We start from the raw sequence: 20,539 nt of genomic DNA on the forward strand, positions 1-20,539 counted from the left end.
TAAATGGAGGCCGTGTCCGTGAGCCATGAAAAATATCGAGCTAGCTCGATATTTTTTCATGGCCATATTTACTGCCCTCACGGCCATACGGCACATTGCACTCTGATGTATTTTTTTTGCGGGCCGTTTTTGTGGCCCCATAGAAATCTATTGGGGTCGCAAAAATGGCCTGCAAAAATACGGCAAGTGTAAAAGAACCTTAGTGGAGACACAGTCCAGGATAACTTGAACATTCTCTTTACTTAATACTTTACACGTTACATCTACAGTTGGCACATCATGGAATTCACTTGTCTCTTCATCTTTCTCTGCTTTGCTGTCTCTTCTGTGCAGCACACGTCCGGACCGGACCGTCTTAGACTGCTCCTTAGTTCCTTCCTGGCCTAACCTCGCCATAATGACAATTCCTTCTGCCTGTTTCGCCCCAGATTTGAAATCATCAGTCACCCGGTTTGGTTGCCTCTGGTAAAGCAACCGGCCCATCTGTACCATTCTCATTGAAGCTCCAACTTCCTTCAACTCCTCACTCCAACGAACTCCTGCCCTAAAGGTGTCTGCCCAGGCTATGAGTCGCCACATCTTTCTGCTCCTGTACTGGACCACTGCTATGATGCCTAGTGGCCGTGGATAATGTGGGCTGCAGCTATTAAACGTTGTGGGGCTGCCAAGCTGTCCTGGGCCTATAGCCCATGTGGACACTTCGGGTGCCCAGGCCCCATCTGACTAAACTTCCCTAAGACTTGCAGCTTGCCACCCGGCAGCCCCTCCTACATTAACCCCCTATAATCTTACTATGAATTATACCAGCAGTGTACTCTAGTATTCCCCCATCTAGTGGTTCCCGCAAGTACTGCAGTTACCTTTATCTATAAGAACTATAATACCATGGTGCACCCTCTAATGTCCGAAGAGTGCACTTCACTTTCCCTAAACTGTACATGAGCATAGTAAACATTATTACATTAAAGGAACACAACATAATATACATAGTTCTACAGAGAATGGTAACACATGTATGAATGTGGCAGTACCATAAATGTGAGCAGTAATACATATTGTTATATAGGAGTACAACAAATATTAACATAGACATTAACAATTAAAGGAAGGGGAGGCGGTAATTCTATCTCACCTCCTTACACTCTCCCTTTCCTTGTACTTGGTCATCCTTGACCAAGGCATGATTCAAACTAATTTTTTTTAAATATAGAAAACGCAAGTCACTTGGCTCAATTTAAGCCATATCCGGTACACACCGAAGTTCGTGTCTTACACATGGGACAACAGTCCTGAGAATAAGAATAAGTCTCTTTTTTCTGGTGGTCCCCAGTTAAGAAGACAGTTTATCCTTTTCCAGAAGAATGGGCGCAACAAAACAAAAAGAGTCCATGGGCTCCATGTAATCTGCCTAGCTCGCAGTCCTCTAGGCCGAAAACACACAAAACAAAAATAACACAGACAACGCTTTGCCTTCAGCATTGTTAAAGGCCGCAATGGCCATGTGGCTCTTTAATTCGTCAAGCATGACAGGGCTCCATGCCCTGTGAGGACTCGAAACAGTCCCGTATCAAAAATGGTGCAACGTGCACAACTCCTATCCAGACATTATTATTATATTTTTTAACTGAGTTCAACGGCACGTATTGCGTTTCGCTCCTTTATTTACTGTTGCCATCTCTGTGGCCGCAGAGGATGCAGACTGCTGCACAGTAGTAACGCCATCAGGATCCCGGGTGTCAGCAGATGTTTGGGCCTGCACCGACTCCTGGAAGAGCCCCATGTCGTCTTCTTCATAGTGGGTAACCGCAACCGCAAAGTACCTGCGAGGACAGTCCTCCTTGAAGAAGGAGACCAGTCTCCCTTCTTCAGCAACTGCCCAAATTTGACAGACGTACACTTTGGCGTCCGTTCCTTCTTCGCGGATTAAGCCATAGCCCCCGCCAGGTCACCACAGCTCCTTCCAGACCTCCCTCTTATAAAAAGAGCAAGCGGGCACTATCACAACAGTAATATTTAGAATCTATATTCACTGGGGGATCTCTTGCATGACATATATAGAAACCAAAAAGAGGAAAAGAATCATGCAAAAAAATAGGATCACCACACAGTATCAATAGGTACAAACTGTGCAAATTTTATTAATGACAAGCCAAAAAACAGCACACATTTAAAAACATTTAAAACATCCACAAGATCATAAATGGACTCTCCAAAAGATGACAGAATATAACATAATAGATTTTAATATATCAGTAGACCGCAAATGCTGGAAGTGCACAGAGAAAAATAACTCTGAATAAATGCTGCTAGCATATAACCAACAATCTTAGATTATAAACCAGTGTAGCCCCCATATATGGAGCATGCAGTGCAAAAGTTAAACCCTGATTATTACCATAAGCCAAACGGCTGAATGCCACAAGAAAGGGGTTAATAGTGAATACACAATGATGCCCAATGCATCCTGCATGCTGGGCTACAGAAGCTGAATACGTCACCCTGTATAATAGTGATTAGGGGAACCAGTCAGTCGTCCCGTCATCTGACCTCCCTCTCCCGCTACTTCTTATCATGAATCACTCCTTCTACCTAGGCAGCCTGCCTGGGAGTGGGAAAGAGACCCTCTGTTGCCGGGTGGGAGTGGGTGGCCCCCAAAGCTGTAGCGGAATGGGAGACAAGTCAAGCCTCCAACAGCTGGGGCGAGAAGACTGGCTCCCCCATGGGAACACAGGGGCGGACAACGGCCTCCGGGACAGAATTTTGCGGGGAGGACCTTCCCTAAAGGCTTCAGGGACGAGGGTACACTCAACAGCTACGATGGGGATGAGGTGGTCATGGTATTCCACAGAATGTTGGCTCCCTCTGTGGTGACACCCGCATGCTTTGCGGACGATAGGAGTGCCGTCTCGCTCTTGACTTCCGGCCGCGGTTCTTCCCGGGCACTCGTCAGATCCGGTTCCCGCTGATGAAACAGTAGGGAATCCAGTTCATCCGATCCTCGGGTACGACACTGCACCGCTGGTTCTGCACGTAAAGAGTCGTGCTTCTGGAAAGGTGGTAGCTCCATCAGTTGGATACTTTGTCGCCGAGGCAACTCTGCAGGTGCACAGATGGAGACCTCCGCCAATTCCTCGCTGGTCTTATGAGGCTGTGCTCTCGCGCTCTTCTGCCACCACCTTCACTCGCGGCCCACCCCCTGGCAGCTACAGGTGCAAGAGTACTGCATCGTGGCCGGTTCAAGTTCACAAAATTGCGCTGCACAGCTCCTTCCGGGATTTTCTTCCGAGTCCCACTCGTTTCTGGGTGAGACCGCCTCCGGCTGCTCCAGCCATCCGTTGTTGGTCAGTGGAAGGGGGCGAGGTTTTCTCTTTTTCACCTGCACCCACCAGGAATCTGACAAAAGTAATAAATCAAAAATCTATGAAAATGAACAAATGAAAGTCAGACATGCTTCCACAGAATTTTAAAAAAATAAAACTCCTGAAATAGGCTTGGACAGAAATGATGGTACCCTTAACTTAATATTTTGTTGCACAGCCTTTTGAGGCAATCACTGCAATCAAATGATTCCTATAACCATCAATGAGACTTCTGCACCTCTCAACAGGTATTTTGGCCCACTCCTCCAGAGCAAGCTGCTCCAGTTTTCTCGTGTCTTCTAGAGCAATCTGTCTCATGTTTCAGTTCTTTCCAAAGATGCTCAATAGGATTTAGGTCAGAGCTCATAGAAGGCCACTTCAAAATAGTCCAATGTTTTCCTCTTAGCCATTCTTGGGTGTTTTTAGCTGTGTGTTTTGGGTCATTACCCTGTTGCAAGACCCATGAATTTTCGACTGAGACCAAGCTTTCTGACACTGGGCAGCACATTTCTCTCTAGACTCCCTTGATAGTCTTGAGATTTCATTGTACTCTGCACAGATTTTAGACACCCTGTGCCAGATGCAGCAAAGCAGCCCCAGAACATAACAGAGCCTCCTCCATGTTTCACAGTAAGGACAATGTTCTTTCTTGATATGCTTCATTTTTCTGTCTGTGAACATAGAGCTGACATGCCTTGCCAAAAATTTGTCTCATCTGCCAATAGGACATTCTCCCAGAAGCTTTGTGGCTTGTCAACATGTAGTTTGGCAAATTCCAGTCTGTTTTTTAAAGATTTTTTCAACAATAGTGTCTTTCTTGGTGATCTCCCATGAATTCCACTTTGGCTCATATAACAATGGATGGTGCGATCTGACACTGATGTTCCTTGAGCTTGAAGTTCACCTTTAATCTGTTTAGAAGTTTTTCTGGGCTCTTTTGTTACCATTCATATTATCCATCTCTTTAATTTGTCATCAATTTTCCTCTGCGGCCAAATCCAGGGAGGTTGGCTACAGTCCCATGGAGCTTAAATTTCTGAATAAGGCTAGTTTCACACTTGCTTTTTTTTGCAGCGCGTTTTTCCCGCAAAAAAACGCATTGAAAAAACGCATACAAAAGCATACAACTGCTGCGTTTTTTTCAAGCATTTTTATGAGCATGCATGAAAAAAACGCAGCGTTTTTATGCGTTTGTATGCGTTTTTAGTGCGTTTTTACCGCGTTTGCGTTTTTTCCAAACATTAGGTGGCCCCTCACACTAACCCAAACCATGACTTTACTAACCCTAACCCTAACCCTGACCCTAACCCTAACCCTGACCCTAACCCTAACCCTTAACCAAACCATACCCTAACCCTAACCCTGACCCTAACCCTGACCCTAACCCTAACCCTTAACCAAACCATACCCTAACCCTAACCCTAACCCTTAACCAAACCATACCCTGACCCTAACCCTAACCTTGACCCTGACCCTAACCCTAACCCTGACCCTAACCCTAACCCTTAACCAAACCTAACCCTAACCCTGACCCTAACCCTAACCCTTAACCAAACCATACCCTGATCCTAACCCTAACCTTGACCCTGACCCTAACCCTAACCCTGACCCTAACCCTGACCCTAACCCTAACCCTAACCCTTAACCAAACCATACCCTGATCCTAACCCTGACCCTAACCCTTAACCAAACCATACCCTGATCCTAACCCTAACCCTAACCCTAACCCTAAACCCCCTTAACTAACCCTAACTCTAACCCAAACCCCTAAATTCCATTGTCTAAACTAATGGTAAAAAAAAAACGCATGTGCAAAAAAACGCATACATAAGCATGCCAATGCGCACATATGCTCACCATAGACTTATAATGGGTGTCTTGCTGTAAAAAAACGCATTGCGCGCGCATGCGTTTTTTTGAGGCAAGTCGGACGCACAAAAAATGCAACAGGTTGCATTTTGTGCGCCCGAGCGCATACCGCAAAACGCATGCGCGGAAAAACGCGTACAAACGCATGTGTATGCGCACATAAGCGCATCCCATGCAAAGTATAGGAAAAAAAAAAACGCATGCGCTATTTAGCGCTAAAATACCGTGAAAAAAAACGCAAATGTGAAACCAGCCTAAGAGGTGCAACTCATTCCAACTACTCCCTTCAAGACGTCGCTTCAGAGTCCCCAAATGCAGCACCAACCGTCATATGAACAGCTTCTATCCACTCTCTGTTCAACAATTAAATCGTCATGTGTAGACTTTATACTGTATCTGTCTTGTTAGATGTTACTTGTTGTATCTGTTGTTATATATTATGTTGCCTCTTTGCCACAAAGAATTCCTTGTATATATGTAATATGTACTTGGCGATAATAATAAATTTGATTTGATTGATTTGATTTGAACTGTAGTCACAGGAATATCAAGCTGCTTGGAGATGATCTTACCTTTTGCCTTTAACATGTTTGTCTATAATTTTCTTTCTAATCTCCTGAGACAACTCTTTCCTTCGCTTCCTCTGGTCCATGTTGAGTGCGATACACGCCATGTCACCAAACAGCACAGTGAGTATCTGTAACCCTCTATACAGGCCCACTCACTGATTCCAAGATAGCAGTCACCTGTGATACTAATTAGTGGACACACCATGATTTAACATGTCCCTTTTGTCAGATTATTTTCAGGGGTACCATCATTTCTGTCCAGGCCTATTTTTTAAGCAAAAAAAATTCAGTGGAAGCATGTATGAAAAGCAATGTCTGACTTTCATTTGTTCATTTTCATAGATTTTTGATTTATTACTTTTGTCAGATTCAAGTTATTTCTGTCACCATTGTGAGTTTTTCTGTCGTTAAATGAGGAGTACCAACAATTTTGACTATGTGTGTATATCTGGAGTAGTAATCAATAAATCTGAGAAAATATATCTTCTTGCTAGGAGTTTGAACACTCATTGGACCATATACATCTGTATATATTAAATTCAGTGGCTGTGCAGATCTAGTGGTGCTTATTTTAGGAAAGGATTCTCTGGACATTTTCCCTTTAAGACAGCTAGTGCACTTCATCATTTGACTACACTTGTTGATTTCAATACCATTTGCAAGTTGAGCTAGCTTCCTTACTGCTTTTGGGTCTCTGTGCCCAAGACGTCTGTGCCGTACATGGATACAGTTCTTATGTAGATCTTGTCTAGCACTGTACATTCTTTCTTTGCATTTTAGCTGATAAAGTTCATTTTGGATTTTTCCTTCTGCAAGAGTGTGATCCTTCTTTGAGATGATGCAGCTGTTATCTTTAAAAGTAACTACATTCCCCTTTTGTGTGAGCTTCTTTACTGACAGAAGATTGTTTTCAAGGCTGGGACATAGAGAACATACTTTATTGGGATCTTTCTGCTTTGTGCTGAGGAAACTGGACAGTGGAGGTAGCAGTCTCCTACTCCTTCTGAAGTCATATAGTGACCATTAGCTAAGATGACCTTTTATGACTTGCTTTCATTAAGGTCAATGAAGAAATCCTTGTTATTTGTCATATGACTGCTTGCACCAGAATCTATACACCATAAATGCCTTGCAGATGGGCCTGTACTGGCATTAAATGCATGTTCAGAACATTCAGAATCTTCCTTTACAGCTGTTTTAACCCTTTGATGACTGTTCTGCTTTCTAACTGACTCGTTCATGCTTTCCAAATTCTGCAGTCTGCTTTAAGGAGGCCAGGTTTTTTACAGACAAAACATTCACGAGTTTCTCTTAGATTGCTCTTATATTTAGGAAAATCTTGTGTCTTTATTGCTGTTTCTGCTCTTGTTTCATTACTGCTGCTTACATGCTGCGTTTTTCTCTTGAATTCAACCAGAAGTTTTCCTTTAGCATACTCTATTGTCAGCTCATCATTAGGCCGTGCATTTACTGCAGTCACGAGTGTGTCATAACTTTCTGGAAGACCACTTAATAGAAGTGCAGCAACATGAAAATCTTTAATTTCTTCTCCAATACCCCTGACACGCTAAACATCTCTAGGGTGTCTCTTATATAGTCCTGCATATTCTACCTATCACTTAGCTTAAACTAATATAACTTTCTCATGAGATGAAGCTTATTGCTGAGATTTGATCTTTCATGCACTTTCTGTAACTCATCCCACATCTCCTTTGCAGTTGCACACTTTCATATATACACAATCTGATTATCAGCTACACTGAGGGAGATCGTGGTTTGTGCTTTCTGATCCTTCTCTAGCCAATCATCTGGTAATGGATGAGGCACTTGTTCCTGAGTATATTTCCATGTACCATTTTTTATGAGCAGCATTTTCACCTTGAATTTATAGTACTGATACTTTACAAGCGTGTGACAACAGAGCTTCTATATTCAGGAACAAACAGGAGCAATATATAATAAGATTAATAGATCAGGAATAAATCATTTGTGTGTCTCTATTTGTGCATCATCTACAGCAGGCTGCTTCTTACAGACAAAGGCAGAACAGGAAATACAGTCAAATGCTCTCCCTGTGTGAGCCTCTGGGAGTTTTTTTTAGTTCTAACTTTATAAACATCATACAAATCTAGCAATGAAATACTCATAGACAGGAATGAAGTTGTTGCACCAAACATATTCTAACAGTCAGCTCATCGATATACTTGTTTGGGTGCAACGAACTTCGTCCTGATCCTGACGTGCCAAGACAAATGGAATAAAAATTAGTCATAGAATCATAGAATAGTCATTCCAGCTTCCATGAAAATTAAAAAAAATGATTTTTTTTATTGCAAAAAAATGCTAAAATAGCAAGACACTAGGGCTGTGGTAGCTAAATAAATAAATGTTGGCAAAAAATGCCAGAGAGAAGAGGCAGCGTGTTTCGGATGCAACTGCAGTCATTGTCCCAGCTGAACTCTCAGTCCACATAATAGTGGTATACAGTATATACACACACAGACCACTATTTCAAAGTTCCATGACCCATGTAAGAAAAGGTCCTGAAATTACAGGATGCAGGGGCATCCCTATGCTACGCAAGCTGTCAGCTCTGCACTGACATTCAAAATTGCGTCATCATGCTCTGAGTATGATCAAGCAACGTGGCTAGCTCTGGTGACCCGAATGTCGTTATGAGGACATCGGGTCACCATGGAAATGATTGGGACTCCGCGATGATGACGCAGGGTCTTCAATCCAAGGGCAGGGGGCTTTCTTCTGTCTGCCTGCTTCCGAAATGCTGCAATCGAGTGTGATCACAGCTTTTAGGGGGTTAAAGTGCCGGGAGAGGTGCGGGACCGCTCCTGGCGCTGAGTGCCAGGTGTCAGCTGTTAGAATCAACTGACACCAGTCAGCGATCGCGTATGCACAGACGCATGCACGTATCCATATGTCTCAGATCCATAAGTACCAGGTAATAGAGATGTATAGATACGCATAATGTGGTAAAGGGATTAAACGAATAATACAAAATTCCACATTAAAAAATTTCACCCGAACATGACAAGAAATTACAGCTTTGCTGAAAAAAACATTAATAGTGAAACATGATTTCATTCTTCTATTGAGACTGTCCCGGAACCTGGTTCGCAGCTTGTATATCCAGAAAGCCTCTCGGTGAGGAGGCGTCTCCATATATCCCCTCCACTAAAAGGTGTTTTCACCTTCTCAATATCAAGAGTCTTAAAAGTAACTACATTACGTTGATGACAAGTGATAAAATGTTTAGCTGCAGCGGACACATTGCTGTAAGTATTTTTAGTATTAATAATATCATTAAAATGTTCTAAAATGCGCACCTTCATAGAATCGTAGAGTTGGAAGGGACCTCCTGGGCCATCTGGTCCAACCCCCTGCTCAAATCAGGATTCACTAAATCATCCCAGTCAGATGTCTGTCCAGCCTCTGTTTGAAGACTTCCATTGAAGGAGAACTTACCACTTCTCGTGGCAGCTTGTTCCACTCATTGATCACTCTAACTGTCAAAAAGTTTTTTCTAATATCTAATCTGTGTCTCCTCCCATTCAGTTTCATCCCATTGCTTCTAGTCTTTCCTTGTGCAAATGAGAATAAAGTTGATCCTTCTACTATGTGACAGCCCTTTAGATATTTGTAGACAGCTATTAAGTCTCCTCTCAGTCTGCTCTTTTGCAAACTAAGCATTCCCAAATCCTGCAACCTTTCCTCATAAGACAGGGTTTGCTGACCGGTCACCATTCTGGTCGCTCTTTTCTGAACTTGCTCCAGTTTGTTGATGTCTTTTTTAAAATGTGGTACCCAAAACTGGACACAATATTCCAGATGAGGTCTGACCAAAGAGGAGTAGAGGGAAATAATGACTTCACGTGATCTAGACTGTATGCTTCTGTTAATACATCCTAGAATTGCATTTGCCTTTTTTGCTGCTGCATCACACTGTTGACTCATATTCAGTCTGTGATCTATTAGTATACCCAAGTCTTTTTCACATGTGCTGTTGCTTAGCCCTATTTCTCCCATTCTGTATATGCTTTTTTCATTTTTATTGCCCAGATGTAGTACTTTGCATTTTTCCCTGTTAAAGAGGGTGCAAGAGGTGCAACCTATATACAATTTAGAGCAAATAGTACATCATATTGCATATACCACATTTTGTGAATTGCAATTAATAAATTTCTTAATACCAAAATTGACTGAATTATCGTTATTAGAAAATTGTTTGATGTTCATGTGTACTTGCAGACTAAACACTGTCTCCCACCACATTTATAAAAAACCTCTGCAATTGAGACAATTGTTTTCAGACATTGTGGAGACTAACAAACTTGGGGATATCATGTTCCCCCCCAAAGGTGCCCATCTAGCTATGAAATTACATCCACCATCCAAGATTTTTTTCAAAACTGGATCTTCACTGAGTAAATGTGTTAAATATACTTTTAACAATATGAAATTGTAGACTGTATTGTAAGCATAGGAAAGGTTTACTACTATAAGGTTGGTTTATGTTCTTATTTTTGTTGTTTTCATGAATATCTTTTGTAAGCAAATCCTTGCGTTGTTTTTGATCTACAATAATAGACGCTTGGTCCAACATCCAGTTGGAATAACCTTTTTCCATAATTTACTTCTAGATCTTGTGAGTTCTAGTTTGAATTGATCCTGGTGGCTGCAACTTCTTTTTTTCTTGGTAAACTCGATCACAGGAATTGATATAATTGAGTGTGCCAGATGGCTACTATTGGACCGTAAAACAATGTTACCGGACATAGGTTTCATGTAGGTAGAAGTATTAATTGGCTTCCCATGTTCCCCCACGAGTTTGAGAAAAATGAGGATGAATGAACTCATGGAGATCAACATCCAACACTGCGGAGACACCATCACGTGTTTCTCAACGCAGTGATTCTAGAGCACTGCCCCCATCCCTTATGGGAAATATGCAAAACATGCAAAACAGAAGCCGCAGAGACACCATCACATGTTTCTCAACGCAAGCAATGACCAGCCAGGTCTTTCCCCGGGAAGGAACAACCACGGGAAGGGCAGTCTCCAATGAAGGAAACCACCTATGCCAAAACATGGTATCCATCCACAGACAGCTGTTTCGGGGTATTGCCCCTCATCAGTGTGGAGTAGGAAACTGGCTGGTAGGAGCAATGCCTAGTAAAAGACTGTGAAAATGAGGATGAATGAACTCATGGAGATCAACATCCAACACTGCGGAGACACCATCACGTGTTTCTCAGCGCAGTGATTCTAGAGCACTGCCCCCATCCCTTATGGGAAATATGTGATGGTGTCTCCGCGGCTTCTGTTTTGCATGTTTTGTCTCCGCAGTGTTGGATGTTGATCTCCATGAGTTCATTCATCCTCATTTTTCACAGTCTTTTACTAGGCATTCCCCACGAGTTTGAGACCTAAGAATGAAATGTGAGAACCATGTGAAACGTGAGTGAATCTAACACTAAAGTCATTATCATTCACAAAATCCATAAATTCAGGTACAGCAGATACATCTCCGACCTAAATGATGAGTAGATTGTCGATGTATACGCCATACCAAGGAATGACCTGGACATACAGATTGGAAACTGAAAAAATATAATTGCATTACCAGATTTGCTATAGACAGCAAATATTTTGTACCCATGGGAACTCCTTTTGTTTGTTAAAAAAAACTGTCAATCAAAATAAAAAAATTGTGAGTCATCAAATAATCCGTAACTTGTAAAATAAATTCCTGTAAATTATCAGAATAATCGTTAAACTTTCGTAAACGAATTCCAAAGCTCCTATGGCAATATCATGTGGGAATGATGTGTAAAGTAATACTACATCACAACTCAGCCACGTAAAATTGTGATTCCATATCTTATATGAAAAATGCTCTTAGTGTCCTTGATACAAACTGGGATTTCCTGTGCCATAGGCTATAGAATAGAGTCCAATCATTCACACAAATGCTCATTTATGGTTCAGATTTCAAAAACTAAATGTTTCTTTTTTTTTAAACATATAAACACGCACAATTATAATCATATAACATATAACATATAATCATATTAAAAAAAAACAAACAAAAAAAACCCAACATATTTATGTTGCCATACATGCACCGGTATATCTTTTGTCAGAAGTGTGAGGTGTGCCCTTAGATTTCAGCCGTGTGCATGCGGTTCGTGCCCCCCAGTTGCCCTCTACATGCGACCGGTGTCCATTTGCCTCGGACGCTCGCGCGGGGGTCAATCCTCTGCGCGTGCGCTCTGACGCTGGACGCCTGTTTCATGGTGGAGGACCTGGTGGCAGCACAGCACATGCGCCGCTATGGCCACTCTTATTGGTGGATACGGGTCACGTGACTCTTCCTGTGATCTTTACTAGGACTACATAAGGTCCTGCAGTTCATTTTAGCCTCATATCCTTGAGAAAGCGCCTCTTGAGCGCGAAACGTACGTCGGAGGTTTGTTCAACGGCTGGGGGTAACTGTGCACCACCTGGTAAGCTTTTTCCATATGACTGTCGCTGATATATGATGTAACTTATGATGAATGTTATGGATTCTGCTTTCCGTCACTAGCCCTATTGCCTGATGATTACACATCAGCTGGTTGCCCTGAGTATATTTTGTCCAGCCTATATGGCGATTTGGCATTTGTAACAGCCCTTGTGTCGGCATATTTTACAAACTATCCTGGCTAATGTTATATACAGGTGCAGTCTGTTTTTTTTTTTTTTTCTCCCCCACCTGCCTTCTTAATATTGGTGTCTATTTGTCATCTGCAACTTTGCTGGTTATTTATATATATTGTCTGTGCTCGCATTTAATAAAGGATTTTGATATTTTTATACTACTTGGATTCGTTTGCTCCCTTTTTTCTCCTAAATTTGTCATATTAAATGGTGCAGGTTTCTTTTACCAGTACAGGGGTTAATCTGATCAGTTGAGAACCCCTGGAAGCTTTCTTGCATTAAAGGCTCTCAGCTGTTCACTGTTAGCCACTCCCATCTCCTATATATTCTGGGCCCTGGCTAGCAATCATTGCCAGAGGTTGCTTCACTGCTGTATGGTTGGAGATGGTGGTTGTTGTTGAGAAGGCGTTTGGTGGATTTATCTGAGAATGTTGCTAGGTTTTGGGCGTATGCTAATTCCCCTCCTACTCCTACTTTGGTTTTACCCCATCCTCCACTCCCAGGTGTCTTCTTCTGCTGATTGTGTAAGTATATTTGTATGATTGGTATTTTCCTTTATCCTTGTTTTATTTTCCTTTATCCCTGTATTACCTTATAAGTCTGATTAGTGTATTACTACTACTCCCCTCTTCCCTGGGTGTGGAAGGGTACAGATTGAGGGTGGATTCAGGAGTAAAGTCAAGGTATGTGTCCCCAGTGTCTTCACCATCAGAAGTAATCTGGGGAACAGGACAAGTTCGGGTGCTCCTATCATTAGGAACAGGGAAGGAGCCTCTGGTCCCGGGATACCCAAAAACAGAGTCGTGAAATTAGCTCTGGACGAAACCGTTTTGTGATCCATAATGGATTCTATCACTGCTTTGACAGGGTAACTGCAGCAACTCAGCCAGGAGGTGGAAACCTATGCACTGTTGTTGTGCAGCACCCCAACACATCAGGTTTGGGGACCGTGACTCCCAGGCAACCATTAGTGGAGACCAAGATAACTTTGCCTAACAGGTTTACTGGGGGACGTGACAAGTTTGTTGTTTTCAGAGAGGCCTATAAGCTATACTTCAGGTTATGTTCTTGTTCCTCAGGAACTGAGGAGTAACGGGTGGGGATAATAATCTTTATTCTTCAGGGTAACCCCCAGCATGGACATTTTCTCTCCTTATTCACTCCCAGCTGCTCCAGATGGTGGAGGAGTCTGCTACCGGCTCCATGCTGTGTGCCTCTTGCTTCCTGCCTGCTCTCTGCATGCTTCCTGGCTGTGTGCATAGGGGTGCGGTGTCGGCATTCTCTGGTTCTTATGGAATCAGTGTGCACCTGCCTAATGTGCTCCCGGCCAATCACCAAGATCTCTAGTATTTAGGGCAGCTCCACCCGGTGGAAGCGGCCTGTGCAAAGCCTTAACTCAGTTAGTGTCTTGCTGCAGAGGTGCCAGGTCCTGTCCTATCTTTCGCCTTCTCTGGAGGCTTGATTCCTAGTCCTGTGTCTGTGCCTGTCTTTCCGCCCTCCAGGAGGCAGAATATTCTAGTCTCTGTGTCCTTGTACCTTGCCTTGTACTTCTCCATCCGCCCTCCAGAAGGCAGAATATCCTGATCCCTGTGCTATTGTTCCTTGCCTTGCCTTGCATGTGTCCTATCTGCCCACCAGGAGGCAGTATATCAGGCTCCCTGTGTCTTTGTCCCTGTACCTTGTCTCGTACCTTTACCTTGTCTGAACTTAGTCCTACCTCTGCCTGGGCTCCGTACTCTTGTGACTCTGCCTGTGCTTCATACTCTCGCAGCTCGGTCAATGCTCCGTACTCTTGTGACTCTGCCTGCTCCGTACTCTTGCGACTCTACCTGCTCCGCACTCTTGCGGCTCTTCCTGCTCCTCATTCTTACGACGCTGCCTGTGCTCCGCACTTCTGCGGCTCTGCCTGTACTCTGCAGTCTTGCGGCTCTGCTTGTGTTCCGCATTCTTGCGGCTTTGCTTGTGCTCCGCACTCATGCGGCTCTGCTTGTGCTCCGTACTCTTGCGGCTCTGCTTGTGCTCCGCACTCCTGCGGTTCTGCTTCTGCTGCTGCAGAGACTGTTAACTGCAGCTCCTGACTGCAGCCTTGCAGTTCTTCATCCTTGAAACATTGAATTTGTTTATGTTGAGTCTAAACAATAACGATATGAATATACATTTGACTCATTTTGCGGATTTTGCGGTTGATTTTCTTGATGTCACAATTACACGTGATTCTAAAAATGTGTTACAAACGGATATTTTTTGGAAACCAACATCAGTAAATTCATTACTGCATGCTACGTCAGCCCATCCACAATCAGTAATTAGGTCAGTTCCCATTGGCCAGTTTCTCCGTTTGAGGAGAATCTGTTCATCCGATGACATGTTTGAAAAACAGGCACTTGATTTAAAAGCTAGGTTTTATGCTCGTGGCTATAGTCATCGTATTGTCAAACGAGCATATTTAAGAGCGAAACACTCGTTACGTAATTCACTGTTATATTCTAATAGGCAAAGGGAAACAACAAATAAAGTGAGATTTTTTACGAAATATAATGCTCAGGCTGAGTACATTAGAGAGTGTCTGAGCAAGTCATGGCCTATTTTATGCGCCAATTCAACTTTGGCTACCTACTTAGGCCTCTTTCACACTTCAGTTTTTTTGCATCAGTCAAAATGCGCCAAAAGGACGGATGCTGGATCCGTTTCAGAACTGATGACAACGGATGCCACCCAACCGTTTTTTTGACGGATCCGACAAATGAAGAATTTTAAAGTAATCGCAGCCTGGAAAAGGAGAGAGAGAGAGAGATTTTTTTTTTTTTTTCCGACACCTACAAAGAATTTCGGGTTAAATGAGTGTCTGCAGGATCCACTTTTTTAGATAATTTTCCTAATAAGGACTTTGGATGCTCTCCGTGAGGTAATTGTGTTGCCTGTTCGAATGTGGAAAGAACCAAAACGTTCTTTAATCAAGGTGAAACACGTACATTCAATATCAGACCCCACATTACTTGTACCTCTAAGGCGGTGGTATGACCACGAGACAATTTAAAATGAGAGTCCGAGAGCATGTCCTGGGTATCAAGGCAGCGGCAAGTGAAAATGATAAAGACAATCCCGAGGCATTTTAAACAGTATCATAATTGTGACAATACCAAATTGAGATTCCGTGGAATAGATATGATATCTACTAACATCAGGGGTGCCAATGTCAGTCGGAAGCTTGGACAATGTGAGACCAGGTAGATTTGAACCCTTAACATGATGCAACCACATGGTCTCAATGAAAACAATAGTTTTGTTTCCATTTCGTTGATCCTCTTTTATATAATTGCATATATGCTGATTTTTTATCTTATTTTTATTATTATTTTTATTTTTAATCACTTTTACTATATTGTTGCACCTATTGGAGACATATATTAATATGGTATTAATGGTTTTATAGGTATAGGCACAGTTTAGAATTAGAATCATGAATGTATTTTTATATTATATAATTATGCCGAGTGACCAATAACAATATGTATATTTGTATTCTTATTTTTTACTCCTTGTAATTTTTTTTATTATTATTATTTTATTTTCATTTTTTATTTTTTTTTAATATAATTATAATAATTTTTATATTTTTCCTTTAAGCAAGTCCTGGGCGTTGCCTTAAGATCTGGTGTGGACTGTTATCTAGCTGTCTTCATATTGGATTTTTTCAATCCTGAAAAGAATGAAAAAATGCTGAGAATACATGAGAATATTTAATAGACTTTTACAATTATTCTGCAATATTGTTATACTATATTATTGTATGGTCGTATATATGCATATTGATTGCTATAAGCTCATATATCCTAAATATATATTTACATGTTATATTTATTTTGACCTGATATTGAGCAACGACGGATTTAATTTTTATACTTGCATGTTGTAAAATAATTGTGTGATAGACCTATGATTAATATTAGTTTTGAACTTTTTTATGGCGGTGGCATGTCTGCTTGTGCGGGTGCGCGCGTGTGGCAGCGGTATGCGGTTAGCCCCAGTTGTGGTCGCGTCTTTCTACCTCCTAGTTTAGCTTGGTGGTGTGACGCGCCCCTCCTTGTGCTCCCGCCTTCCTCCATTACATGTGCGTCACTTATCTGCTCAGGTTGGTGTGCGCGCGCTCTATTACTTTGCAATACTATCAATGTGATTTCCTTTGTATTAAGCAATCTGATCCGCCTTTTTTGTGTTGTCATTCAAATCCAGCTTGCGCTGGTGTTTCTTACTAACACAGACACTGTTGGTTCATATTGGTGGCCATCTTCTTCCGGTCATGTGACTGTCAGTCTTTTGGTTACTTAGCAACCACGATACTTTTCAGTGGTGGCCATCTTCTTCCGGCTATATGCCGGCTCATTTCCTGTCCCTATGGACGCTGTGCCGTCTCCAGTCATGGCGCCAGCATAATATAGACTTCTGGTGATGCACAGTAGAGCTATGGCATATCCTGATGACTATGGACACGCCCCTTCTGTTTATTGGTCATTTTTTACACACCCTTTTTCTTATTGGTTTTTCTTTATATATATATATATATATATATATATATACTCACCTGTCTCCGATAGGCGCCACCCCCTGACGAAGGCTTAGTGCCGAAACGCGCGTTGGGGCTGGGTGCCTATCCCAGGTGACCAGGAGTGGTAACATACAGCAGATTTTGTAAGTCACTATTTACTAATTTCTTCATTTTTCACATCGCACTGTCTTCCTGGTCTGCAGACATTCGGACTTATTAGTGACACCTTATGGTGTCTTTTGGTATTACATGGATGATCTGCATAGGCATACTGACACCTACTGTTTTATTATTGAATTGCATTGCACTTTAATTATATAGATATGGCTATGTATATTGTTCAAATTTGCACAGCGCTTTATTTATTTTTATGTATGATGCACTTTATAAATTTATATATAGAATTATAACATAATATTTTTATTTTTTTTTATATTTTTTTCACATTTTTTCACACTATATAAAGGGTATGGCCTATATCTGGGTAGTATTGCCCCTATAAAATATATATTTTCAGCATATGCCTACAGACTTGATTTATTTTAAATATTGATATCTGTTTTTATATTATTTTTTGAATTAATAAATATTATATTCAATTGGGACTTATGGTCGTTATGTGTTCTTGTTGGTACCTCCTGTGTGAACAGATCTCTACCTGTTCCTTGATAAACCATTCTTTTCTGCCAGTACAAGTACCTGCAACTGCTGTGTTAACAGGTCTCTACCTGTCCCTTCATACACCATTCCTTCCTACCAGTACCTGCACCTGCTGTGTGAACAGGTCTCTACCTATTCCATACACTACTCCTTCCTGCCCATATCCCAGTGTCTCAGCCGTGTCCGCCTGCCAGTGTCTCAGCCGTGCCCACCTGCCAATGTGTCAGCCGTGCCCGCCTGCCAGTGTCTCAGCCATGCCCGCCTGCCAGTGTCTCAGCCGTGCCCGCCTGCCAGTGTCTCAGCCGTGCCCGCCTGCCAGTGTCTCAGCCGTGCCCGTCTGCCAGTGTCTCAGCCGTGCCCGTCTGCCAGTGTCTCAGCCGTGCCTGCCTGCCTGTGTCTCAGCCGTGCCCGCCTGCCAGGTTACCAGCCATGCCCACCTGCCAGGGTACCAGGCAAGCCTGCCATGCTCACCTGCCTGCCTGTCAGTCGCACCTGTCCTAGTGTCCTGTTCCTGAGTGGGATCAGCAGCCACAGCCAGACACCACCCTGGAGTGGCATCTGGCAGCTACCTGCCGCACAAGCCTGACTTCACCATCCGTGAAGAACGAGGTAGCTGTCCTAGTCACGCCCCTTCAAGGGTAGTCTGGTTTGTGACACAGTGGGGCCACAAACCCCTCGCTCACGCTAACCTGCCAAGGCGCAAGCTTGACACCCGACCTCATATATGACGATCCCAACCTCATCTCCCTGGCTGAGTTCACACTATGTCAGGTTCAGCAGGGAGTTGGCTGAGGAGTATTGTTCCGAGTTTCCGAGGTGGTCCACTGATACTAAGTGGAATGACCCTTAGCTCCATAGCCAGTTCTGTAAAGGGCTATCAGTAAGGGTGAAGGATACCTTAGCCTCTATGAGACTCCAGTTTCCCTTGAGGCGGCCTTGTCTCTAGCTATCAAGGTGCATTGCCATCTTCACCAGAGACATGAAGAGATACCCCAATATGAGGGAGGTCTGGGGCCAAGGGAAACCTGGTCTGAGTCATATGAGGAACCCATGCAGTTGGGTGAGGTGACTTGTTCTGGGAATCAAACTGTATTTCGTTGTAAAGGGGAGTATGTTTTTACTATAGGAGAAATGGCCATTTTGTGGGAGCATATCCTTCCCTACGTCACTGTAAACAGCCTCCGGAAAAACTAAGGTGCCCGGGTTGCGGGACTGTTAGCAACTTGGGTGTACATATCTTCTCCGTGGGTAGGACACAATTTTTTCTGCCTGCTGATATCTAGCTGGGCAAAAATAAGGTGGTTATTTCTGCCTTTCTGGATAGTGGGTTGGCCTTTAACTTATTCGATGCTAGGATAATCCAGTTCCAGGGCCTCAAACTACATCCACTGTTCAGACCTATACACATAATAGCCATTGAGTCTGGACCCTCGAGACGGATATTTTACTCAAGTTGTCCGTGGGTTGCATATACAGGTAGGGGCCATCCTCTCAGAAGGCATTGCCTGTTATGTGCTAGATGGTCTGCCCTCTCTTGTGGTTCTTAGACTACCTCGGCTCACTTTGCACAACGTAGTGGTAGATTGGCAAACTCTGGAAGTGGTAAGGTAGAGTGAGCCTTGTTAAGGACACTGCTTGGGCACCTGGTTTGCAAAAGTGGATACCCAGTCTTTGCCTAAATACATGTTAATCTTGTCCCAGGGACCAATCTGCTAAAAGGCAGACAATGTAATATTTGTAAAAAAAGAAAAGGTCACTACCGTGTAGATTCCTCACCGCCAGTTAACGCCCAGCACGGTTCCAATTTGGAGCAAACATGATGTAAGAGCAGGAAGAAAGGATCCAGCGGAGTTGTGCTATGTACCCGACTTCATGTGCTCTTTCATGTTTTACTTGGATTGGAATAAAAATTGATTTTAACTGTCTTCAAACTCCGCTGGATCCTTTCTTCCTGCTCTTACGACATGTAATATTTGTGAAATCAGATAAATATAGTTTGCCTATAAAATAGGTACTTCCAAAAAATCACATAGAAAACCGAAGAAAAAACTGGAAGCTTTATACCATATAATAAATCCAAAATTTATTTAAATCAATATATGCAACAATGTAAAAAAAGGGGACAACATATACAAAAAAAAAGGCCGCTAAAAATTCATGGTATAAATACACGGCTGCTTTCAGGTATATACATGGACCTTTACTTAGCACATTAACCGTTTAATTACTGATGTTTGTTTTTGCATTAGCATTTGTGTCATGCCTTAAACCTTAATACTTTCCACTGGATGCCTTTGGAATATTCCCCCACCTTTTTTGCATATGCACCTTATATGAACATTTTTAAGGAAAGGAGATTAACCCTTCTTTTAACTCCCTATTGAGAACCTCTTTTATTGTTGCACATGCACTTTATTGTTCATTTTTTTTAGATTCTCCCCTATTGTAGTATATGCATTTTGTTGGTATATGGGAATTTCTTTAATTTTTGCACTTGCACCTTACTTTATACTAAAGGAAATCCAGTCATCAGTCATTTCTTTTTAGGCTTACAAGCATATGATTAAGAGGCATTACTTTGCACTTTATAATTATTATCTTTTCAATATTTGGGCCTGTATATTTTTGTGCAATGAATATATTTTGTGTATTTATACCTCAAATTTTTTGCGGCTTTTTTTTGCATATGTTGACCCTTTTTTTACATTGTTGCATTGTTGCATATATTGATTTAAATAAATTTTGGATTTATGTAATATTTGTGGTCCAGAGAGGAAAGCCGTGAAAGACTATATCGCGGAAACTGTGGCAAAGCGTCATGT

Source organism: Dendrobates tinctorius, unplaced genomic scaffold (genome assembly GCF_039654945.1).
Source record: "Dendrobates tinctorius isolate UK_male_01 unplaced genomic scaffold, ASM3965494v1 ptg000071l, whole genome shotgun sequence".
Classification (NCBI taxonomy): domain Eukaryota; kingdom Metazoa; phylum Chordata; class Amphibia; order Anura; family Dendrobatidae; genus Dendrobates; species Dendrobates tinctorius.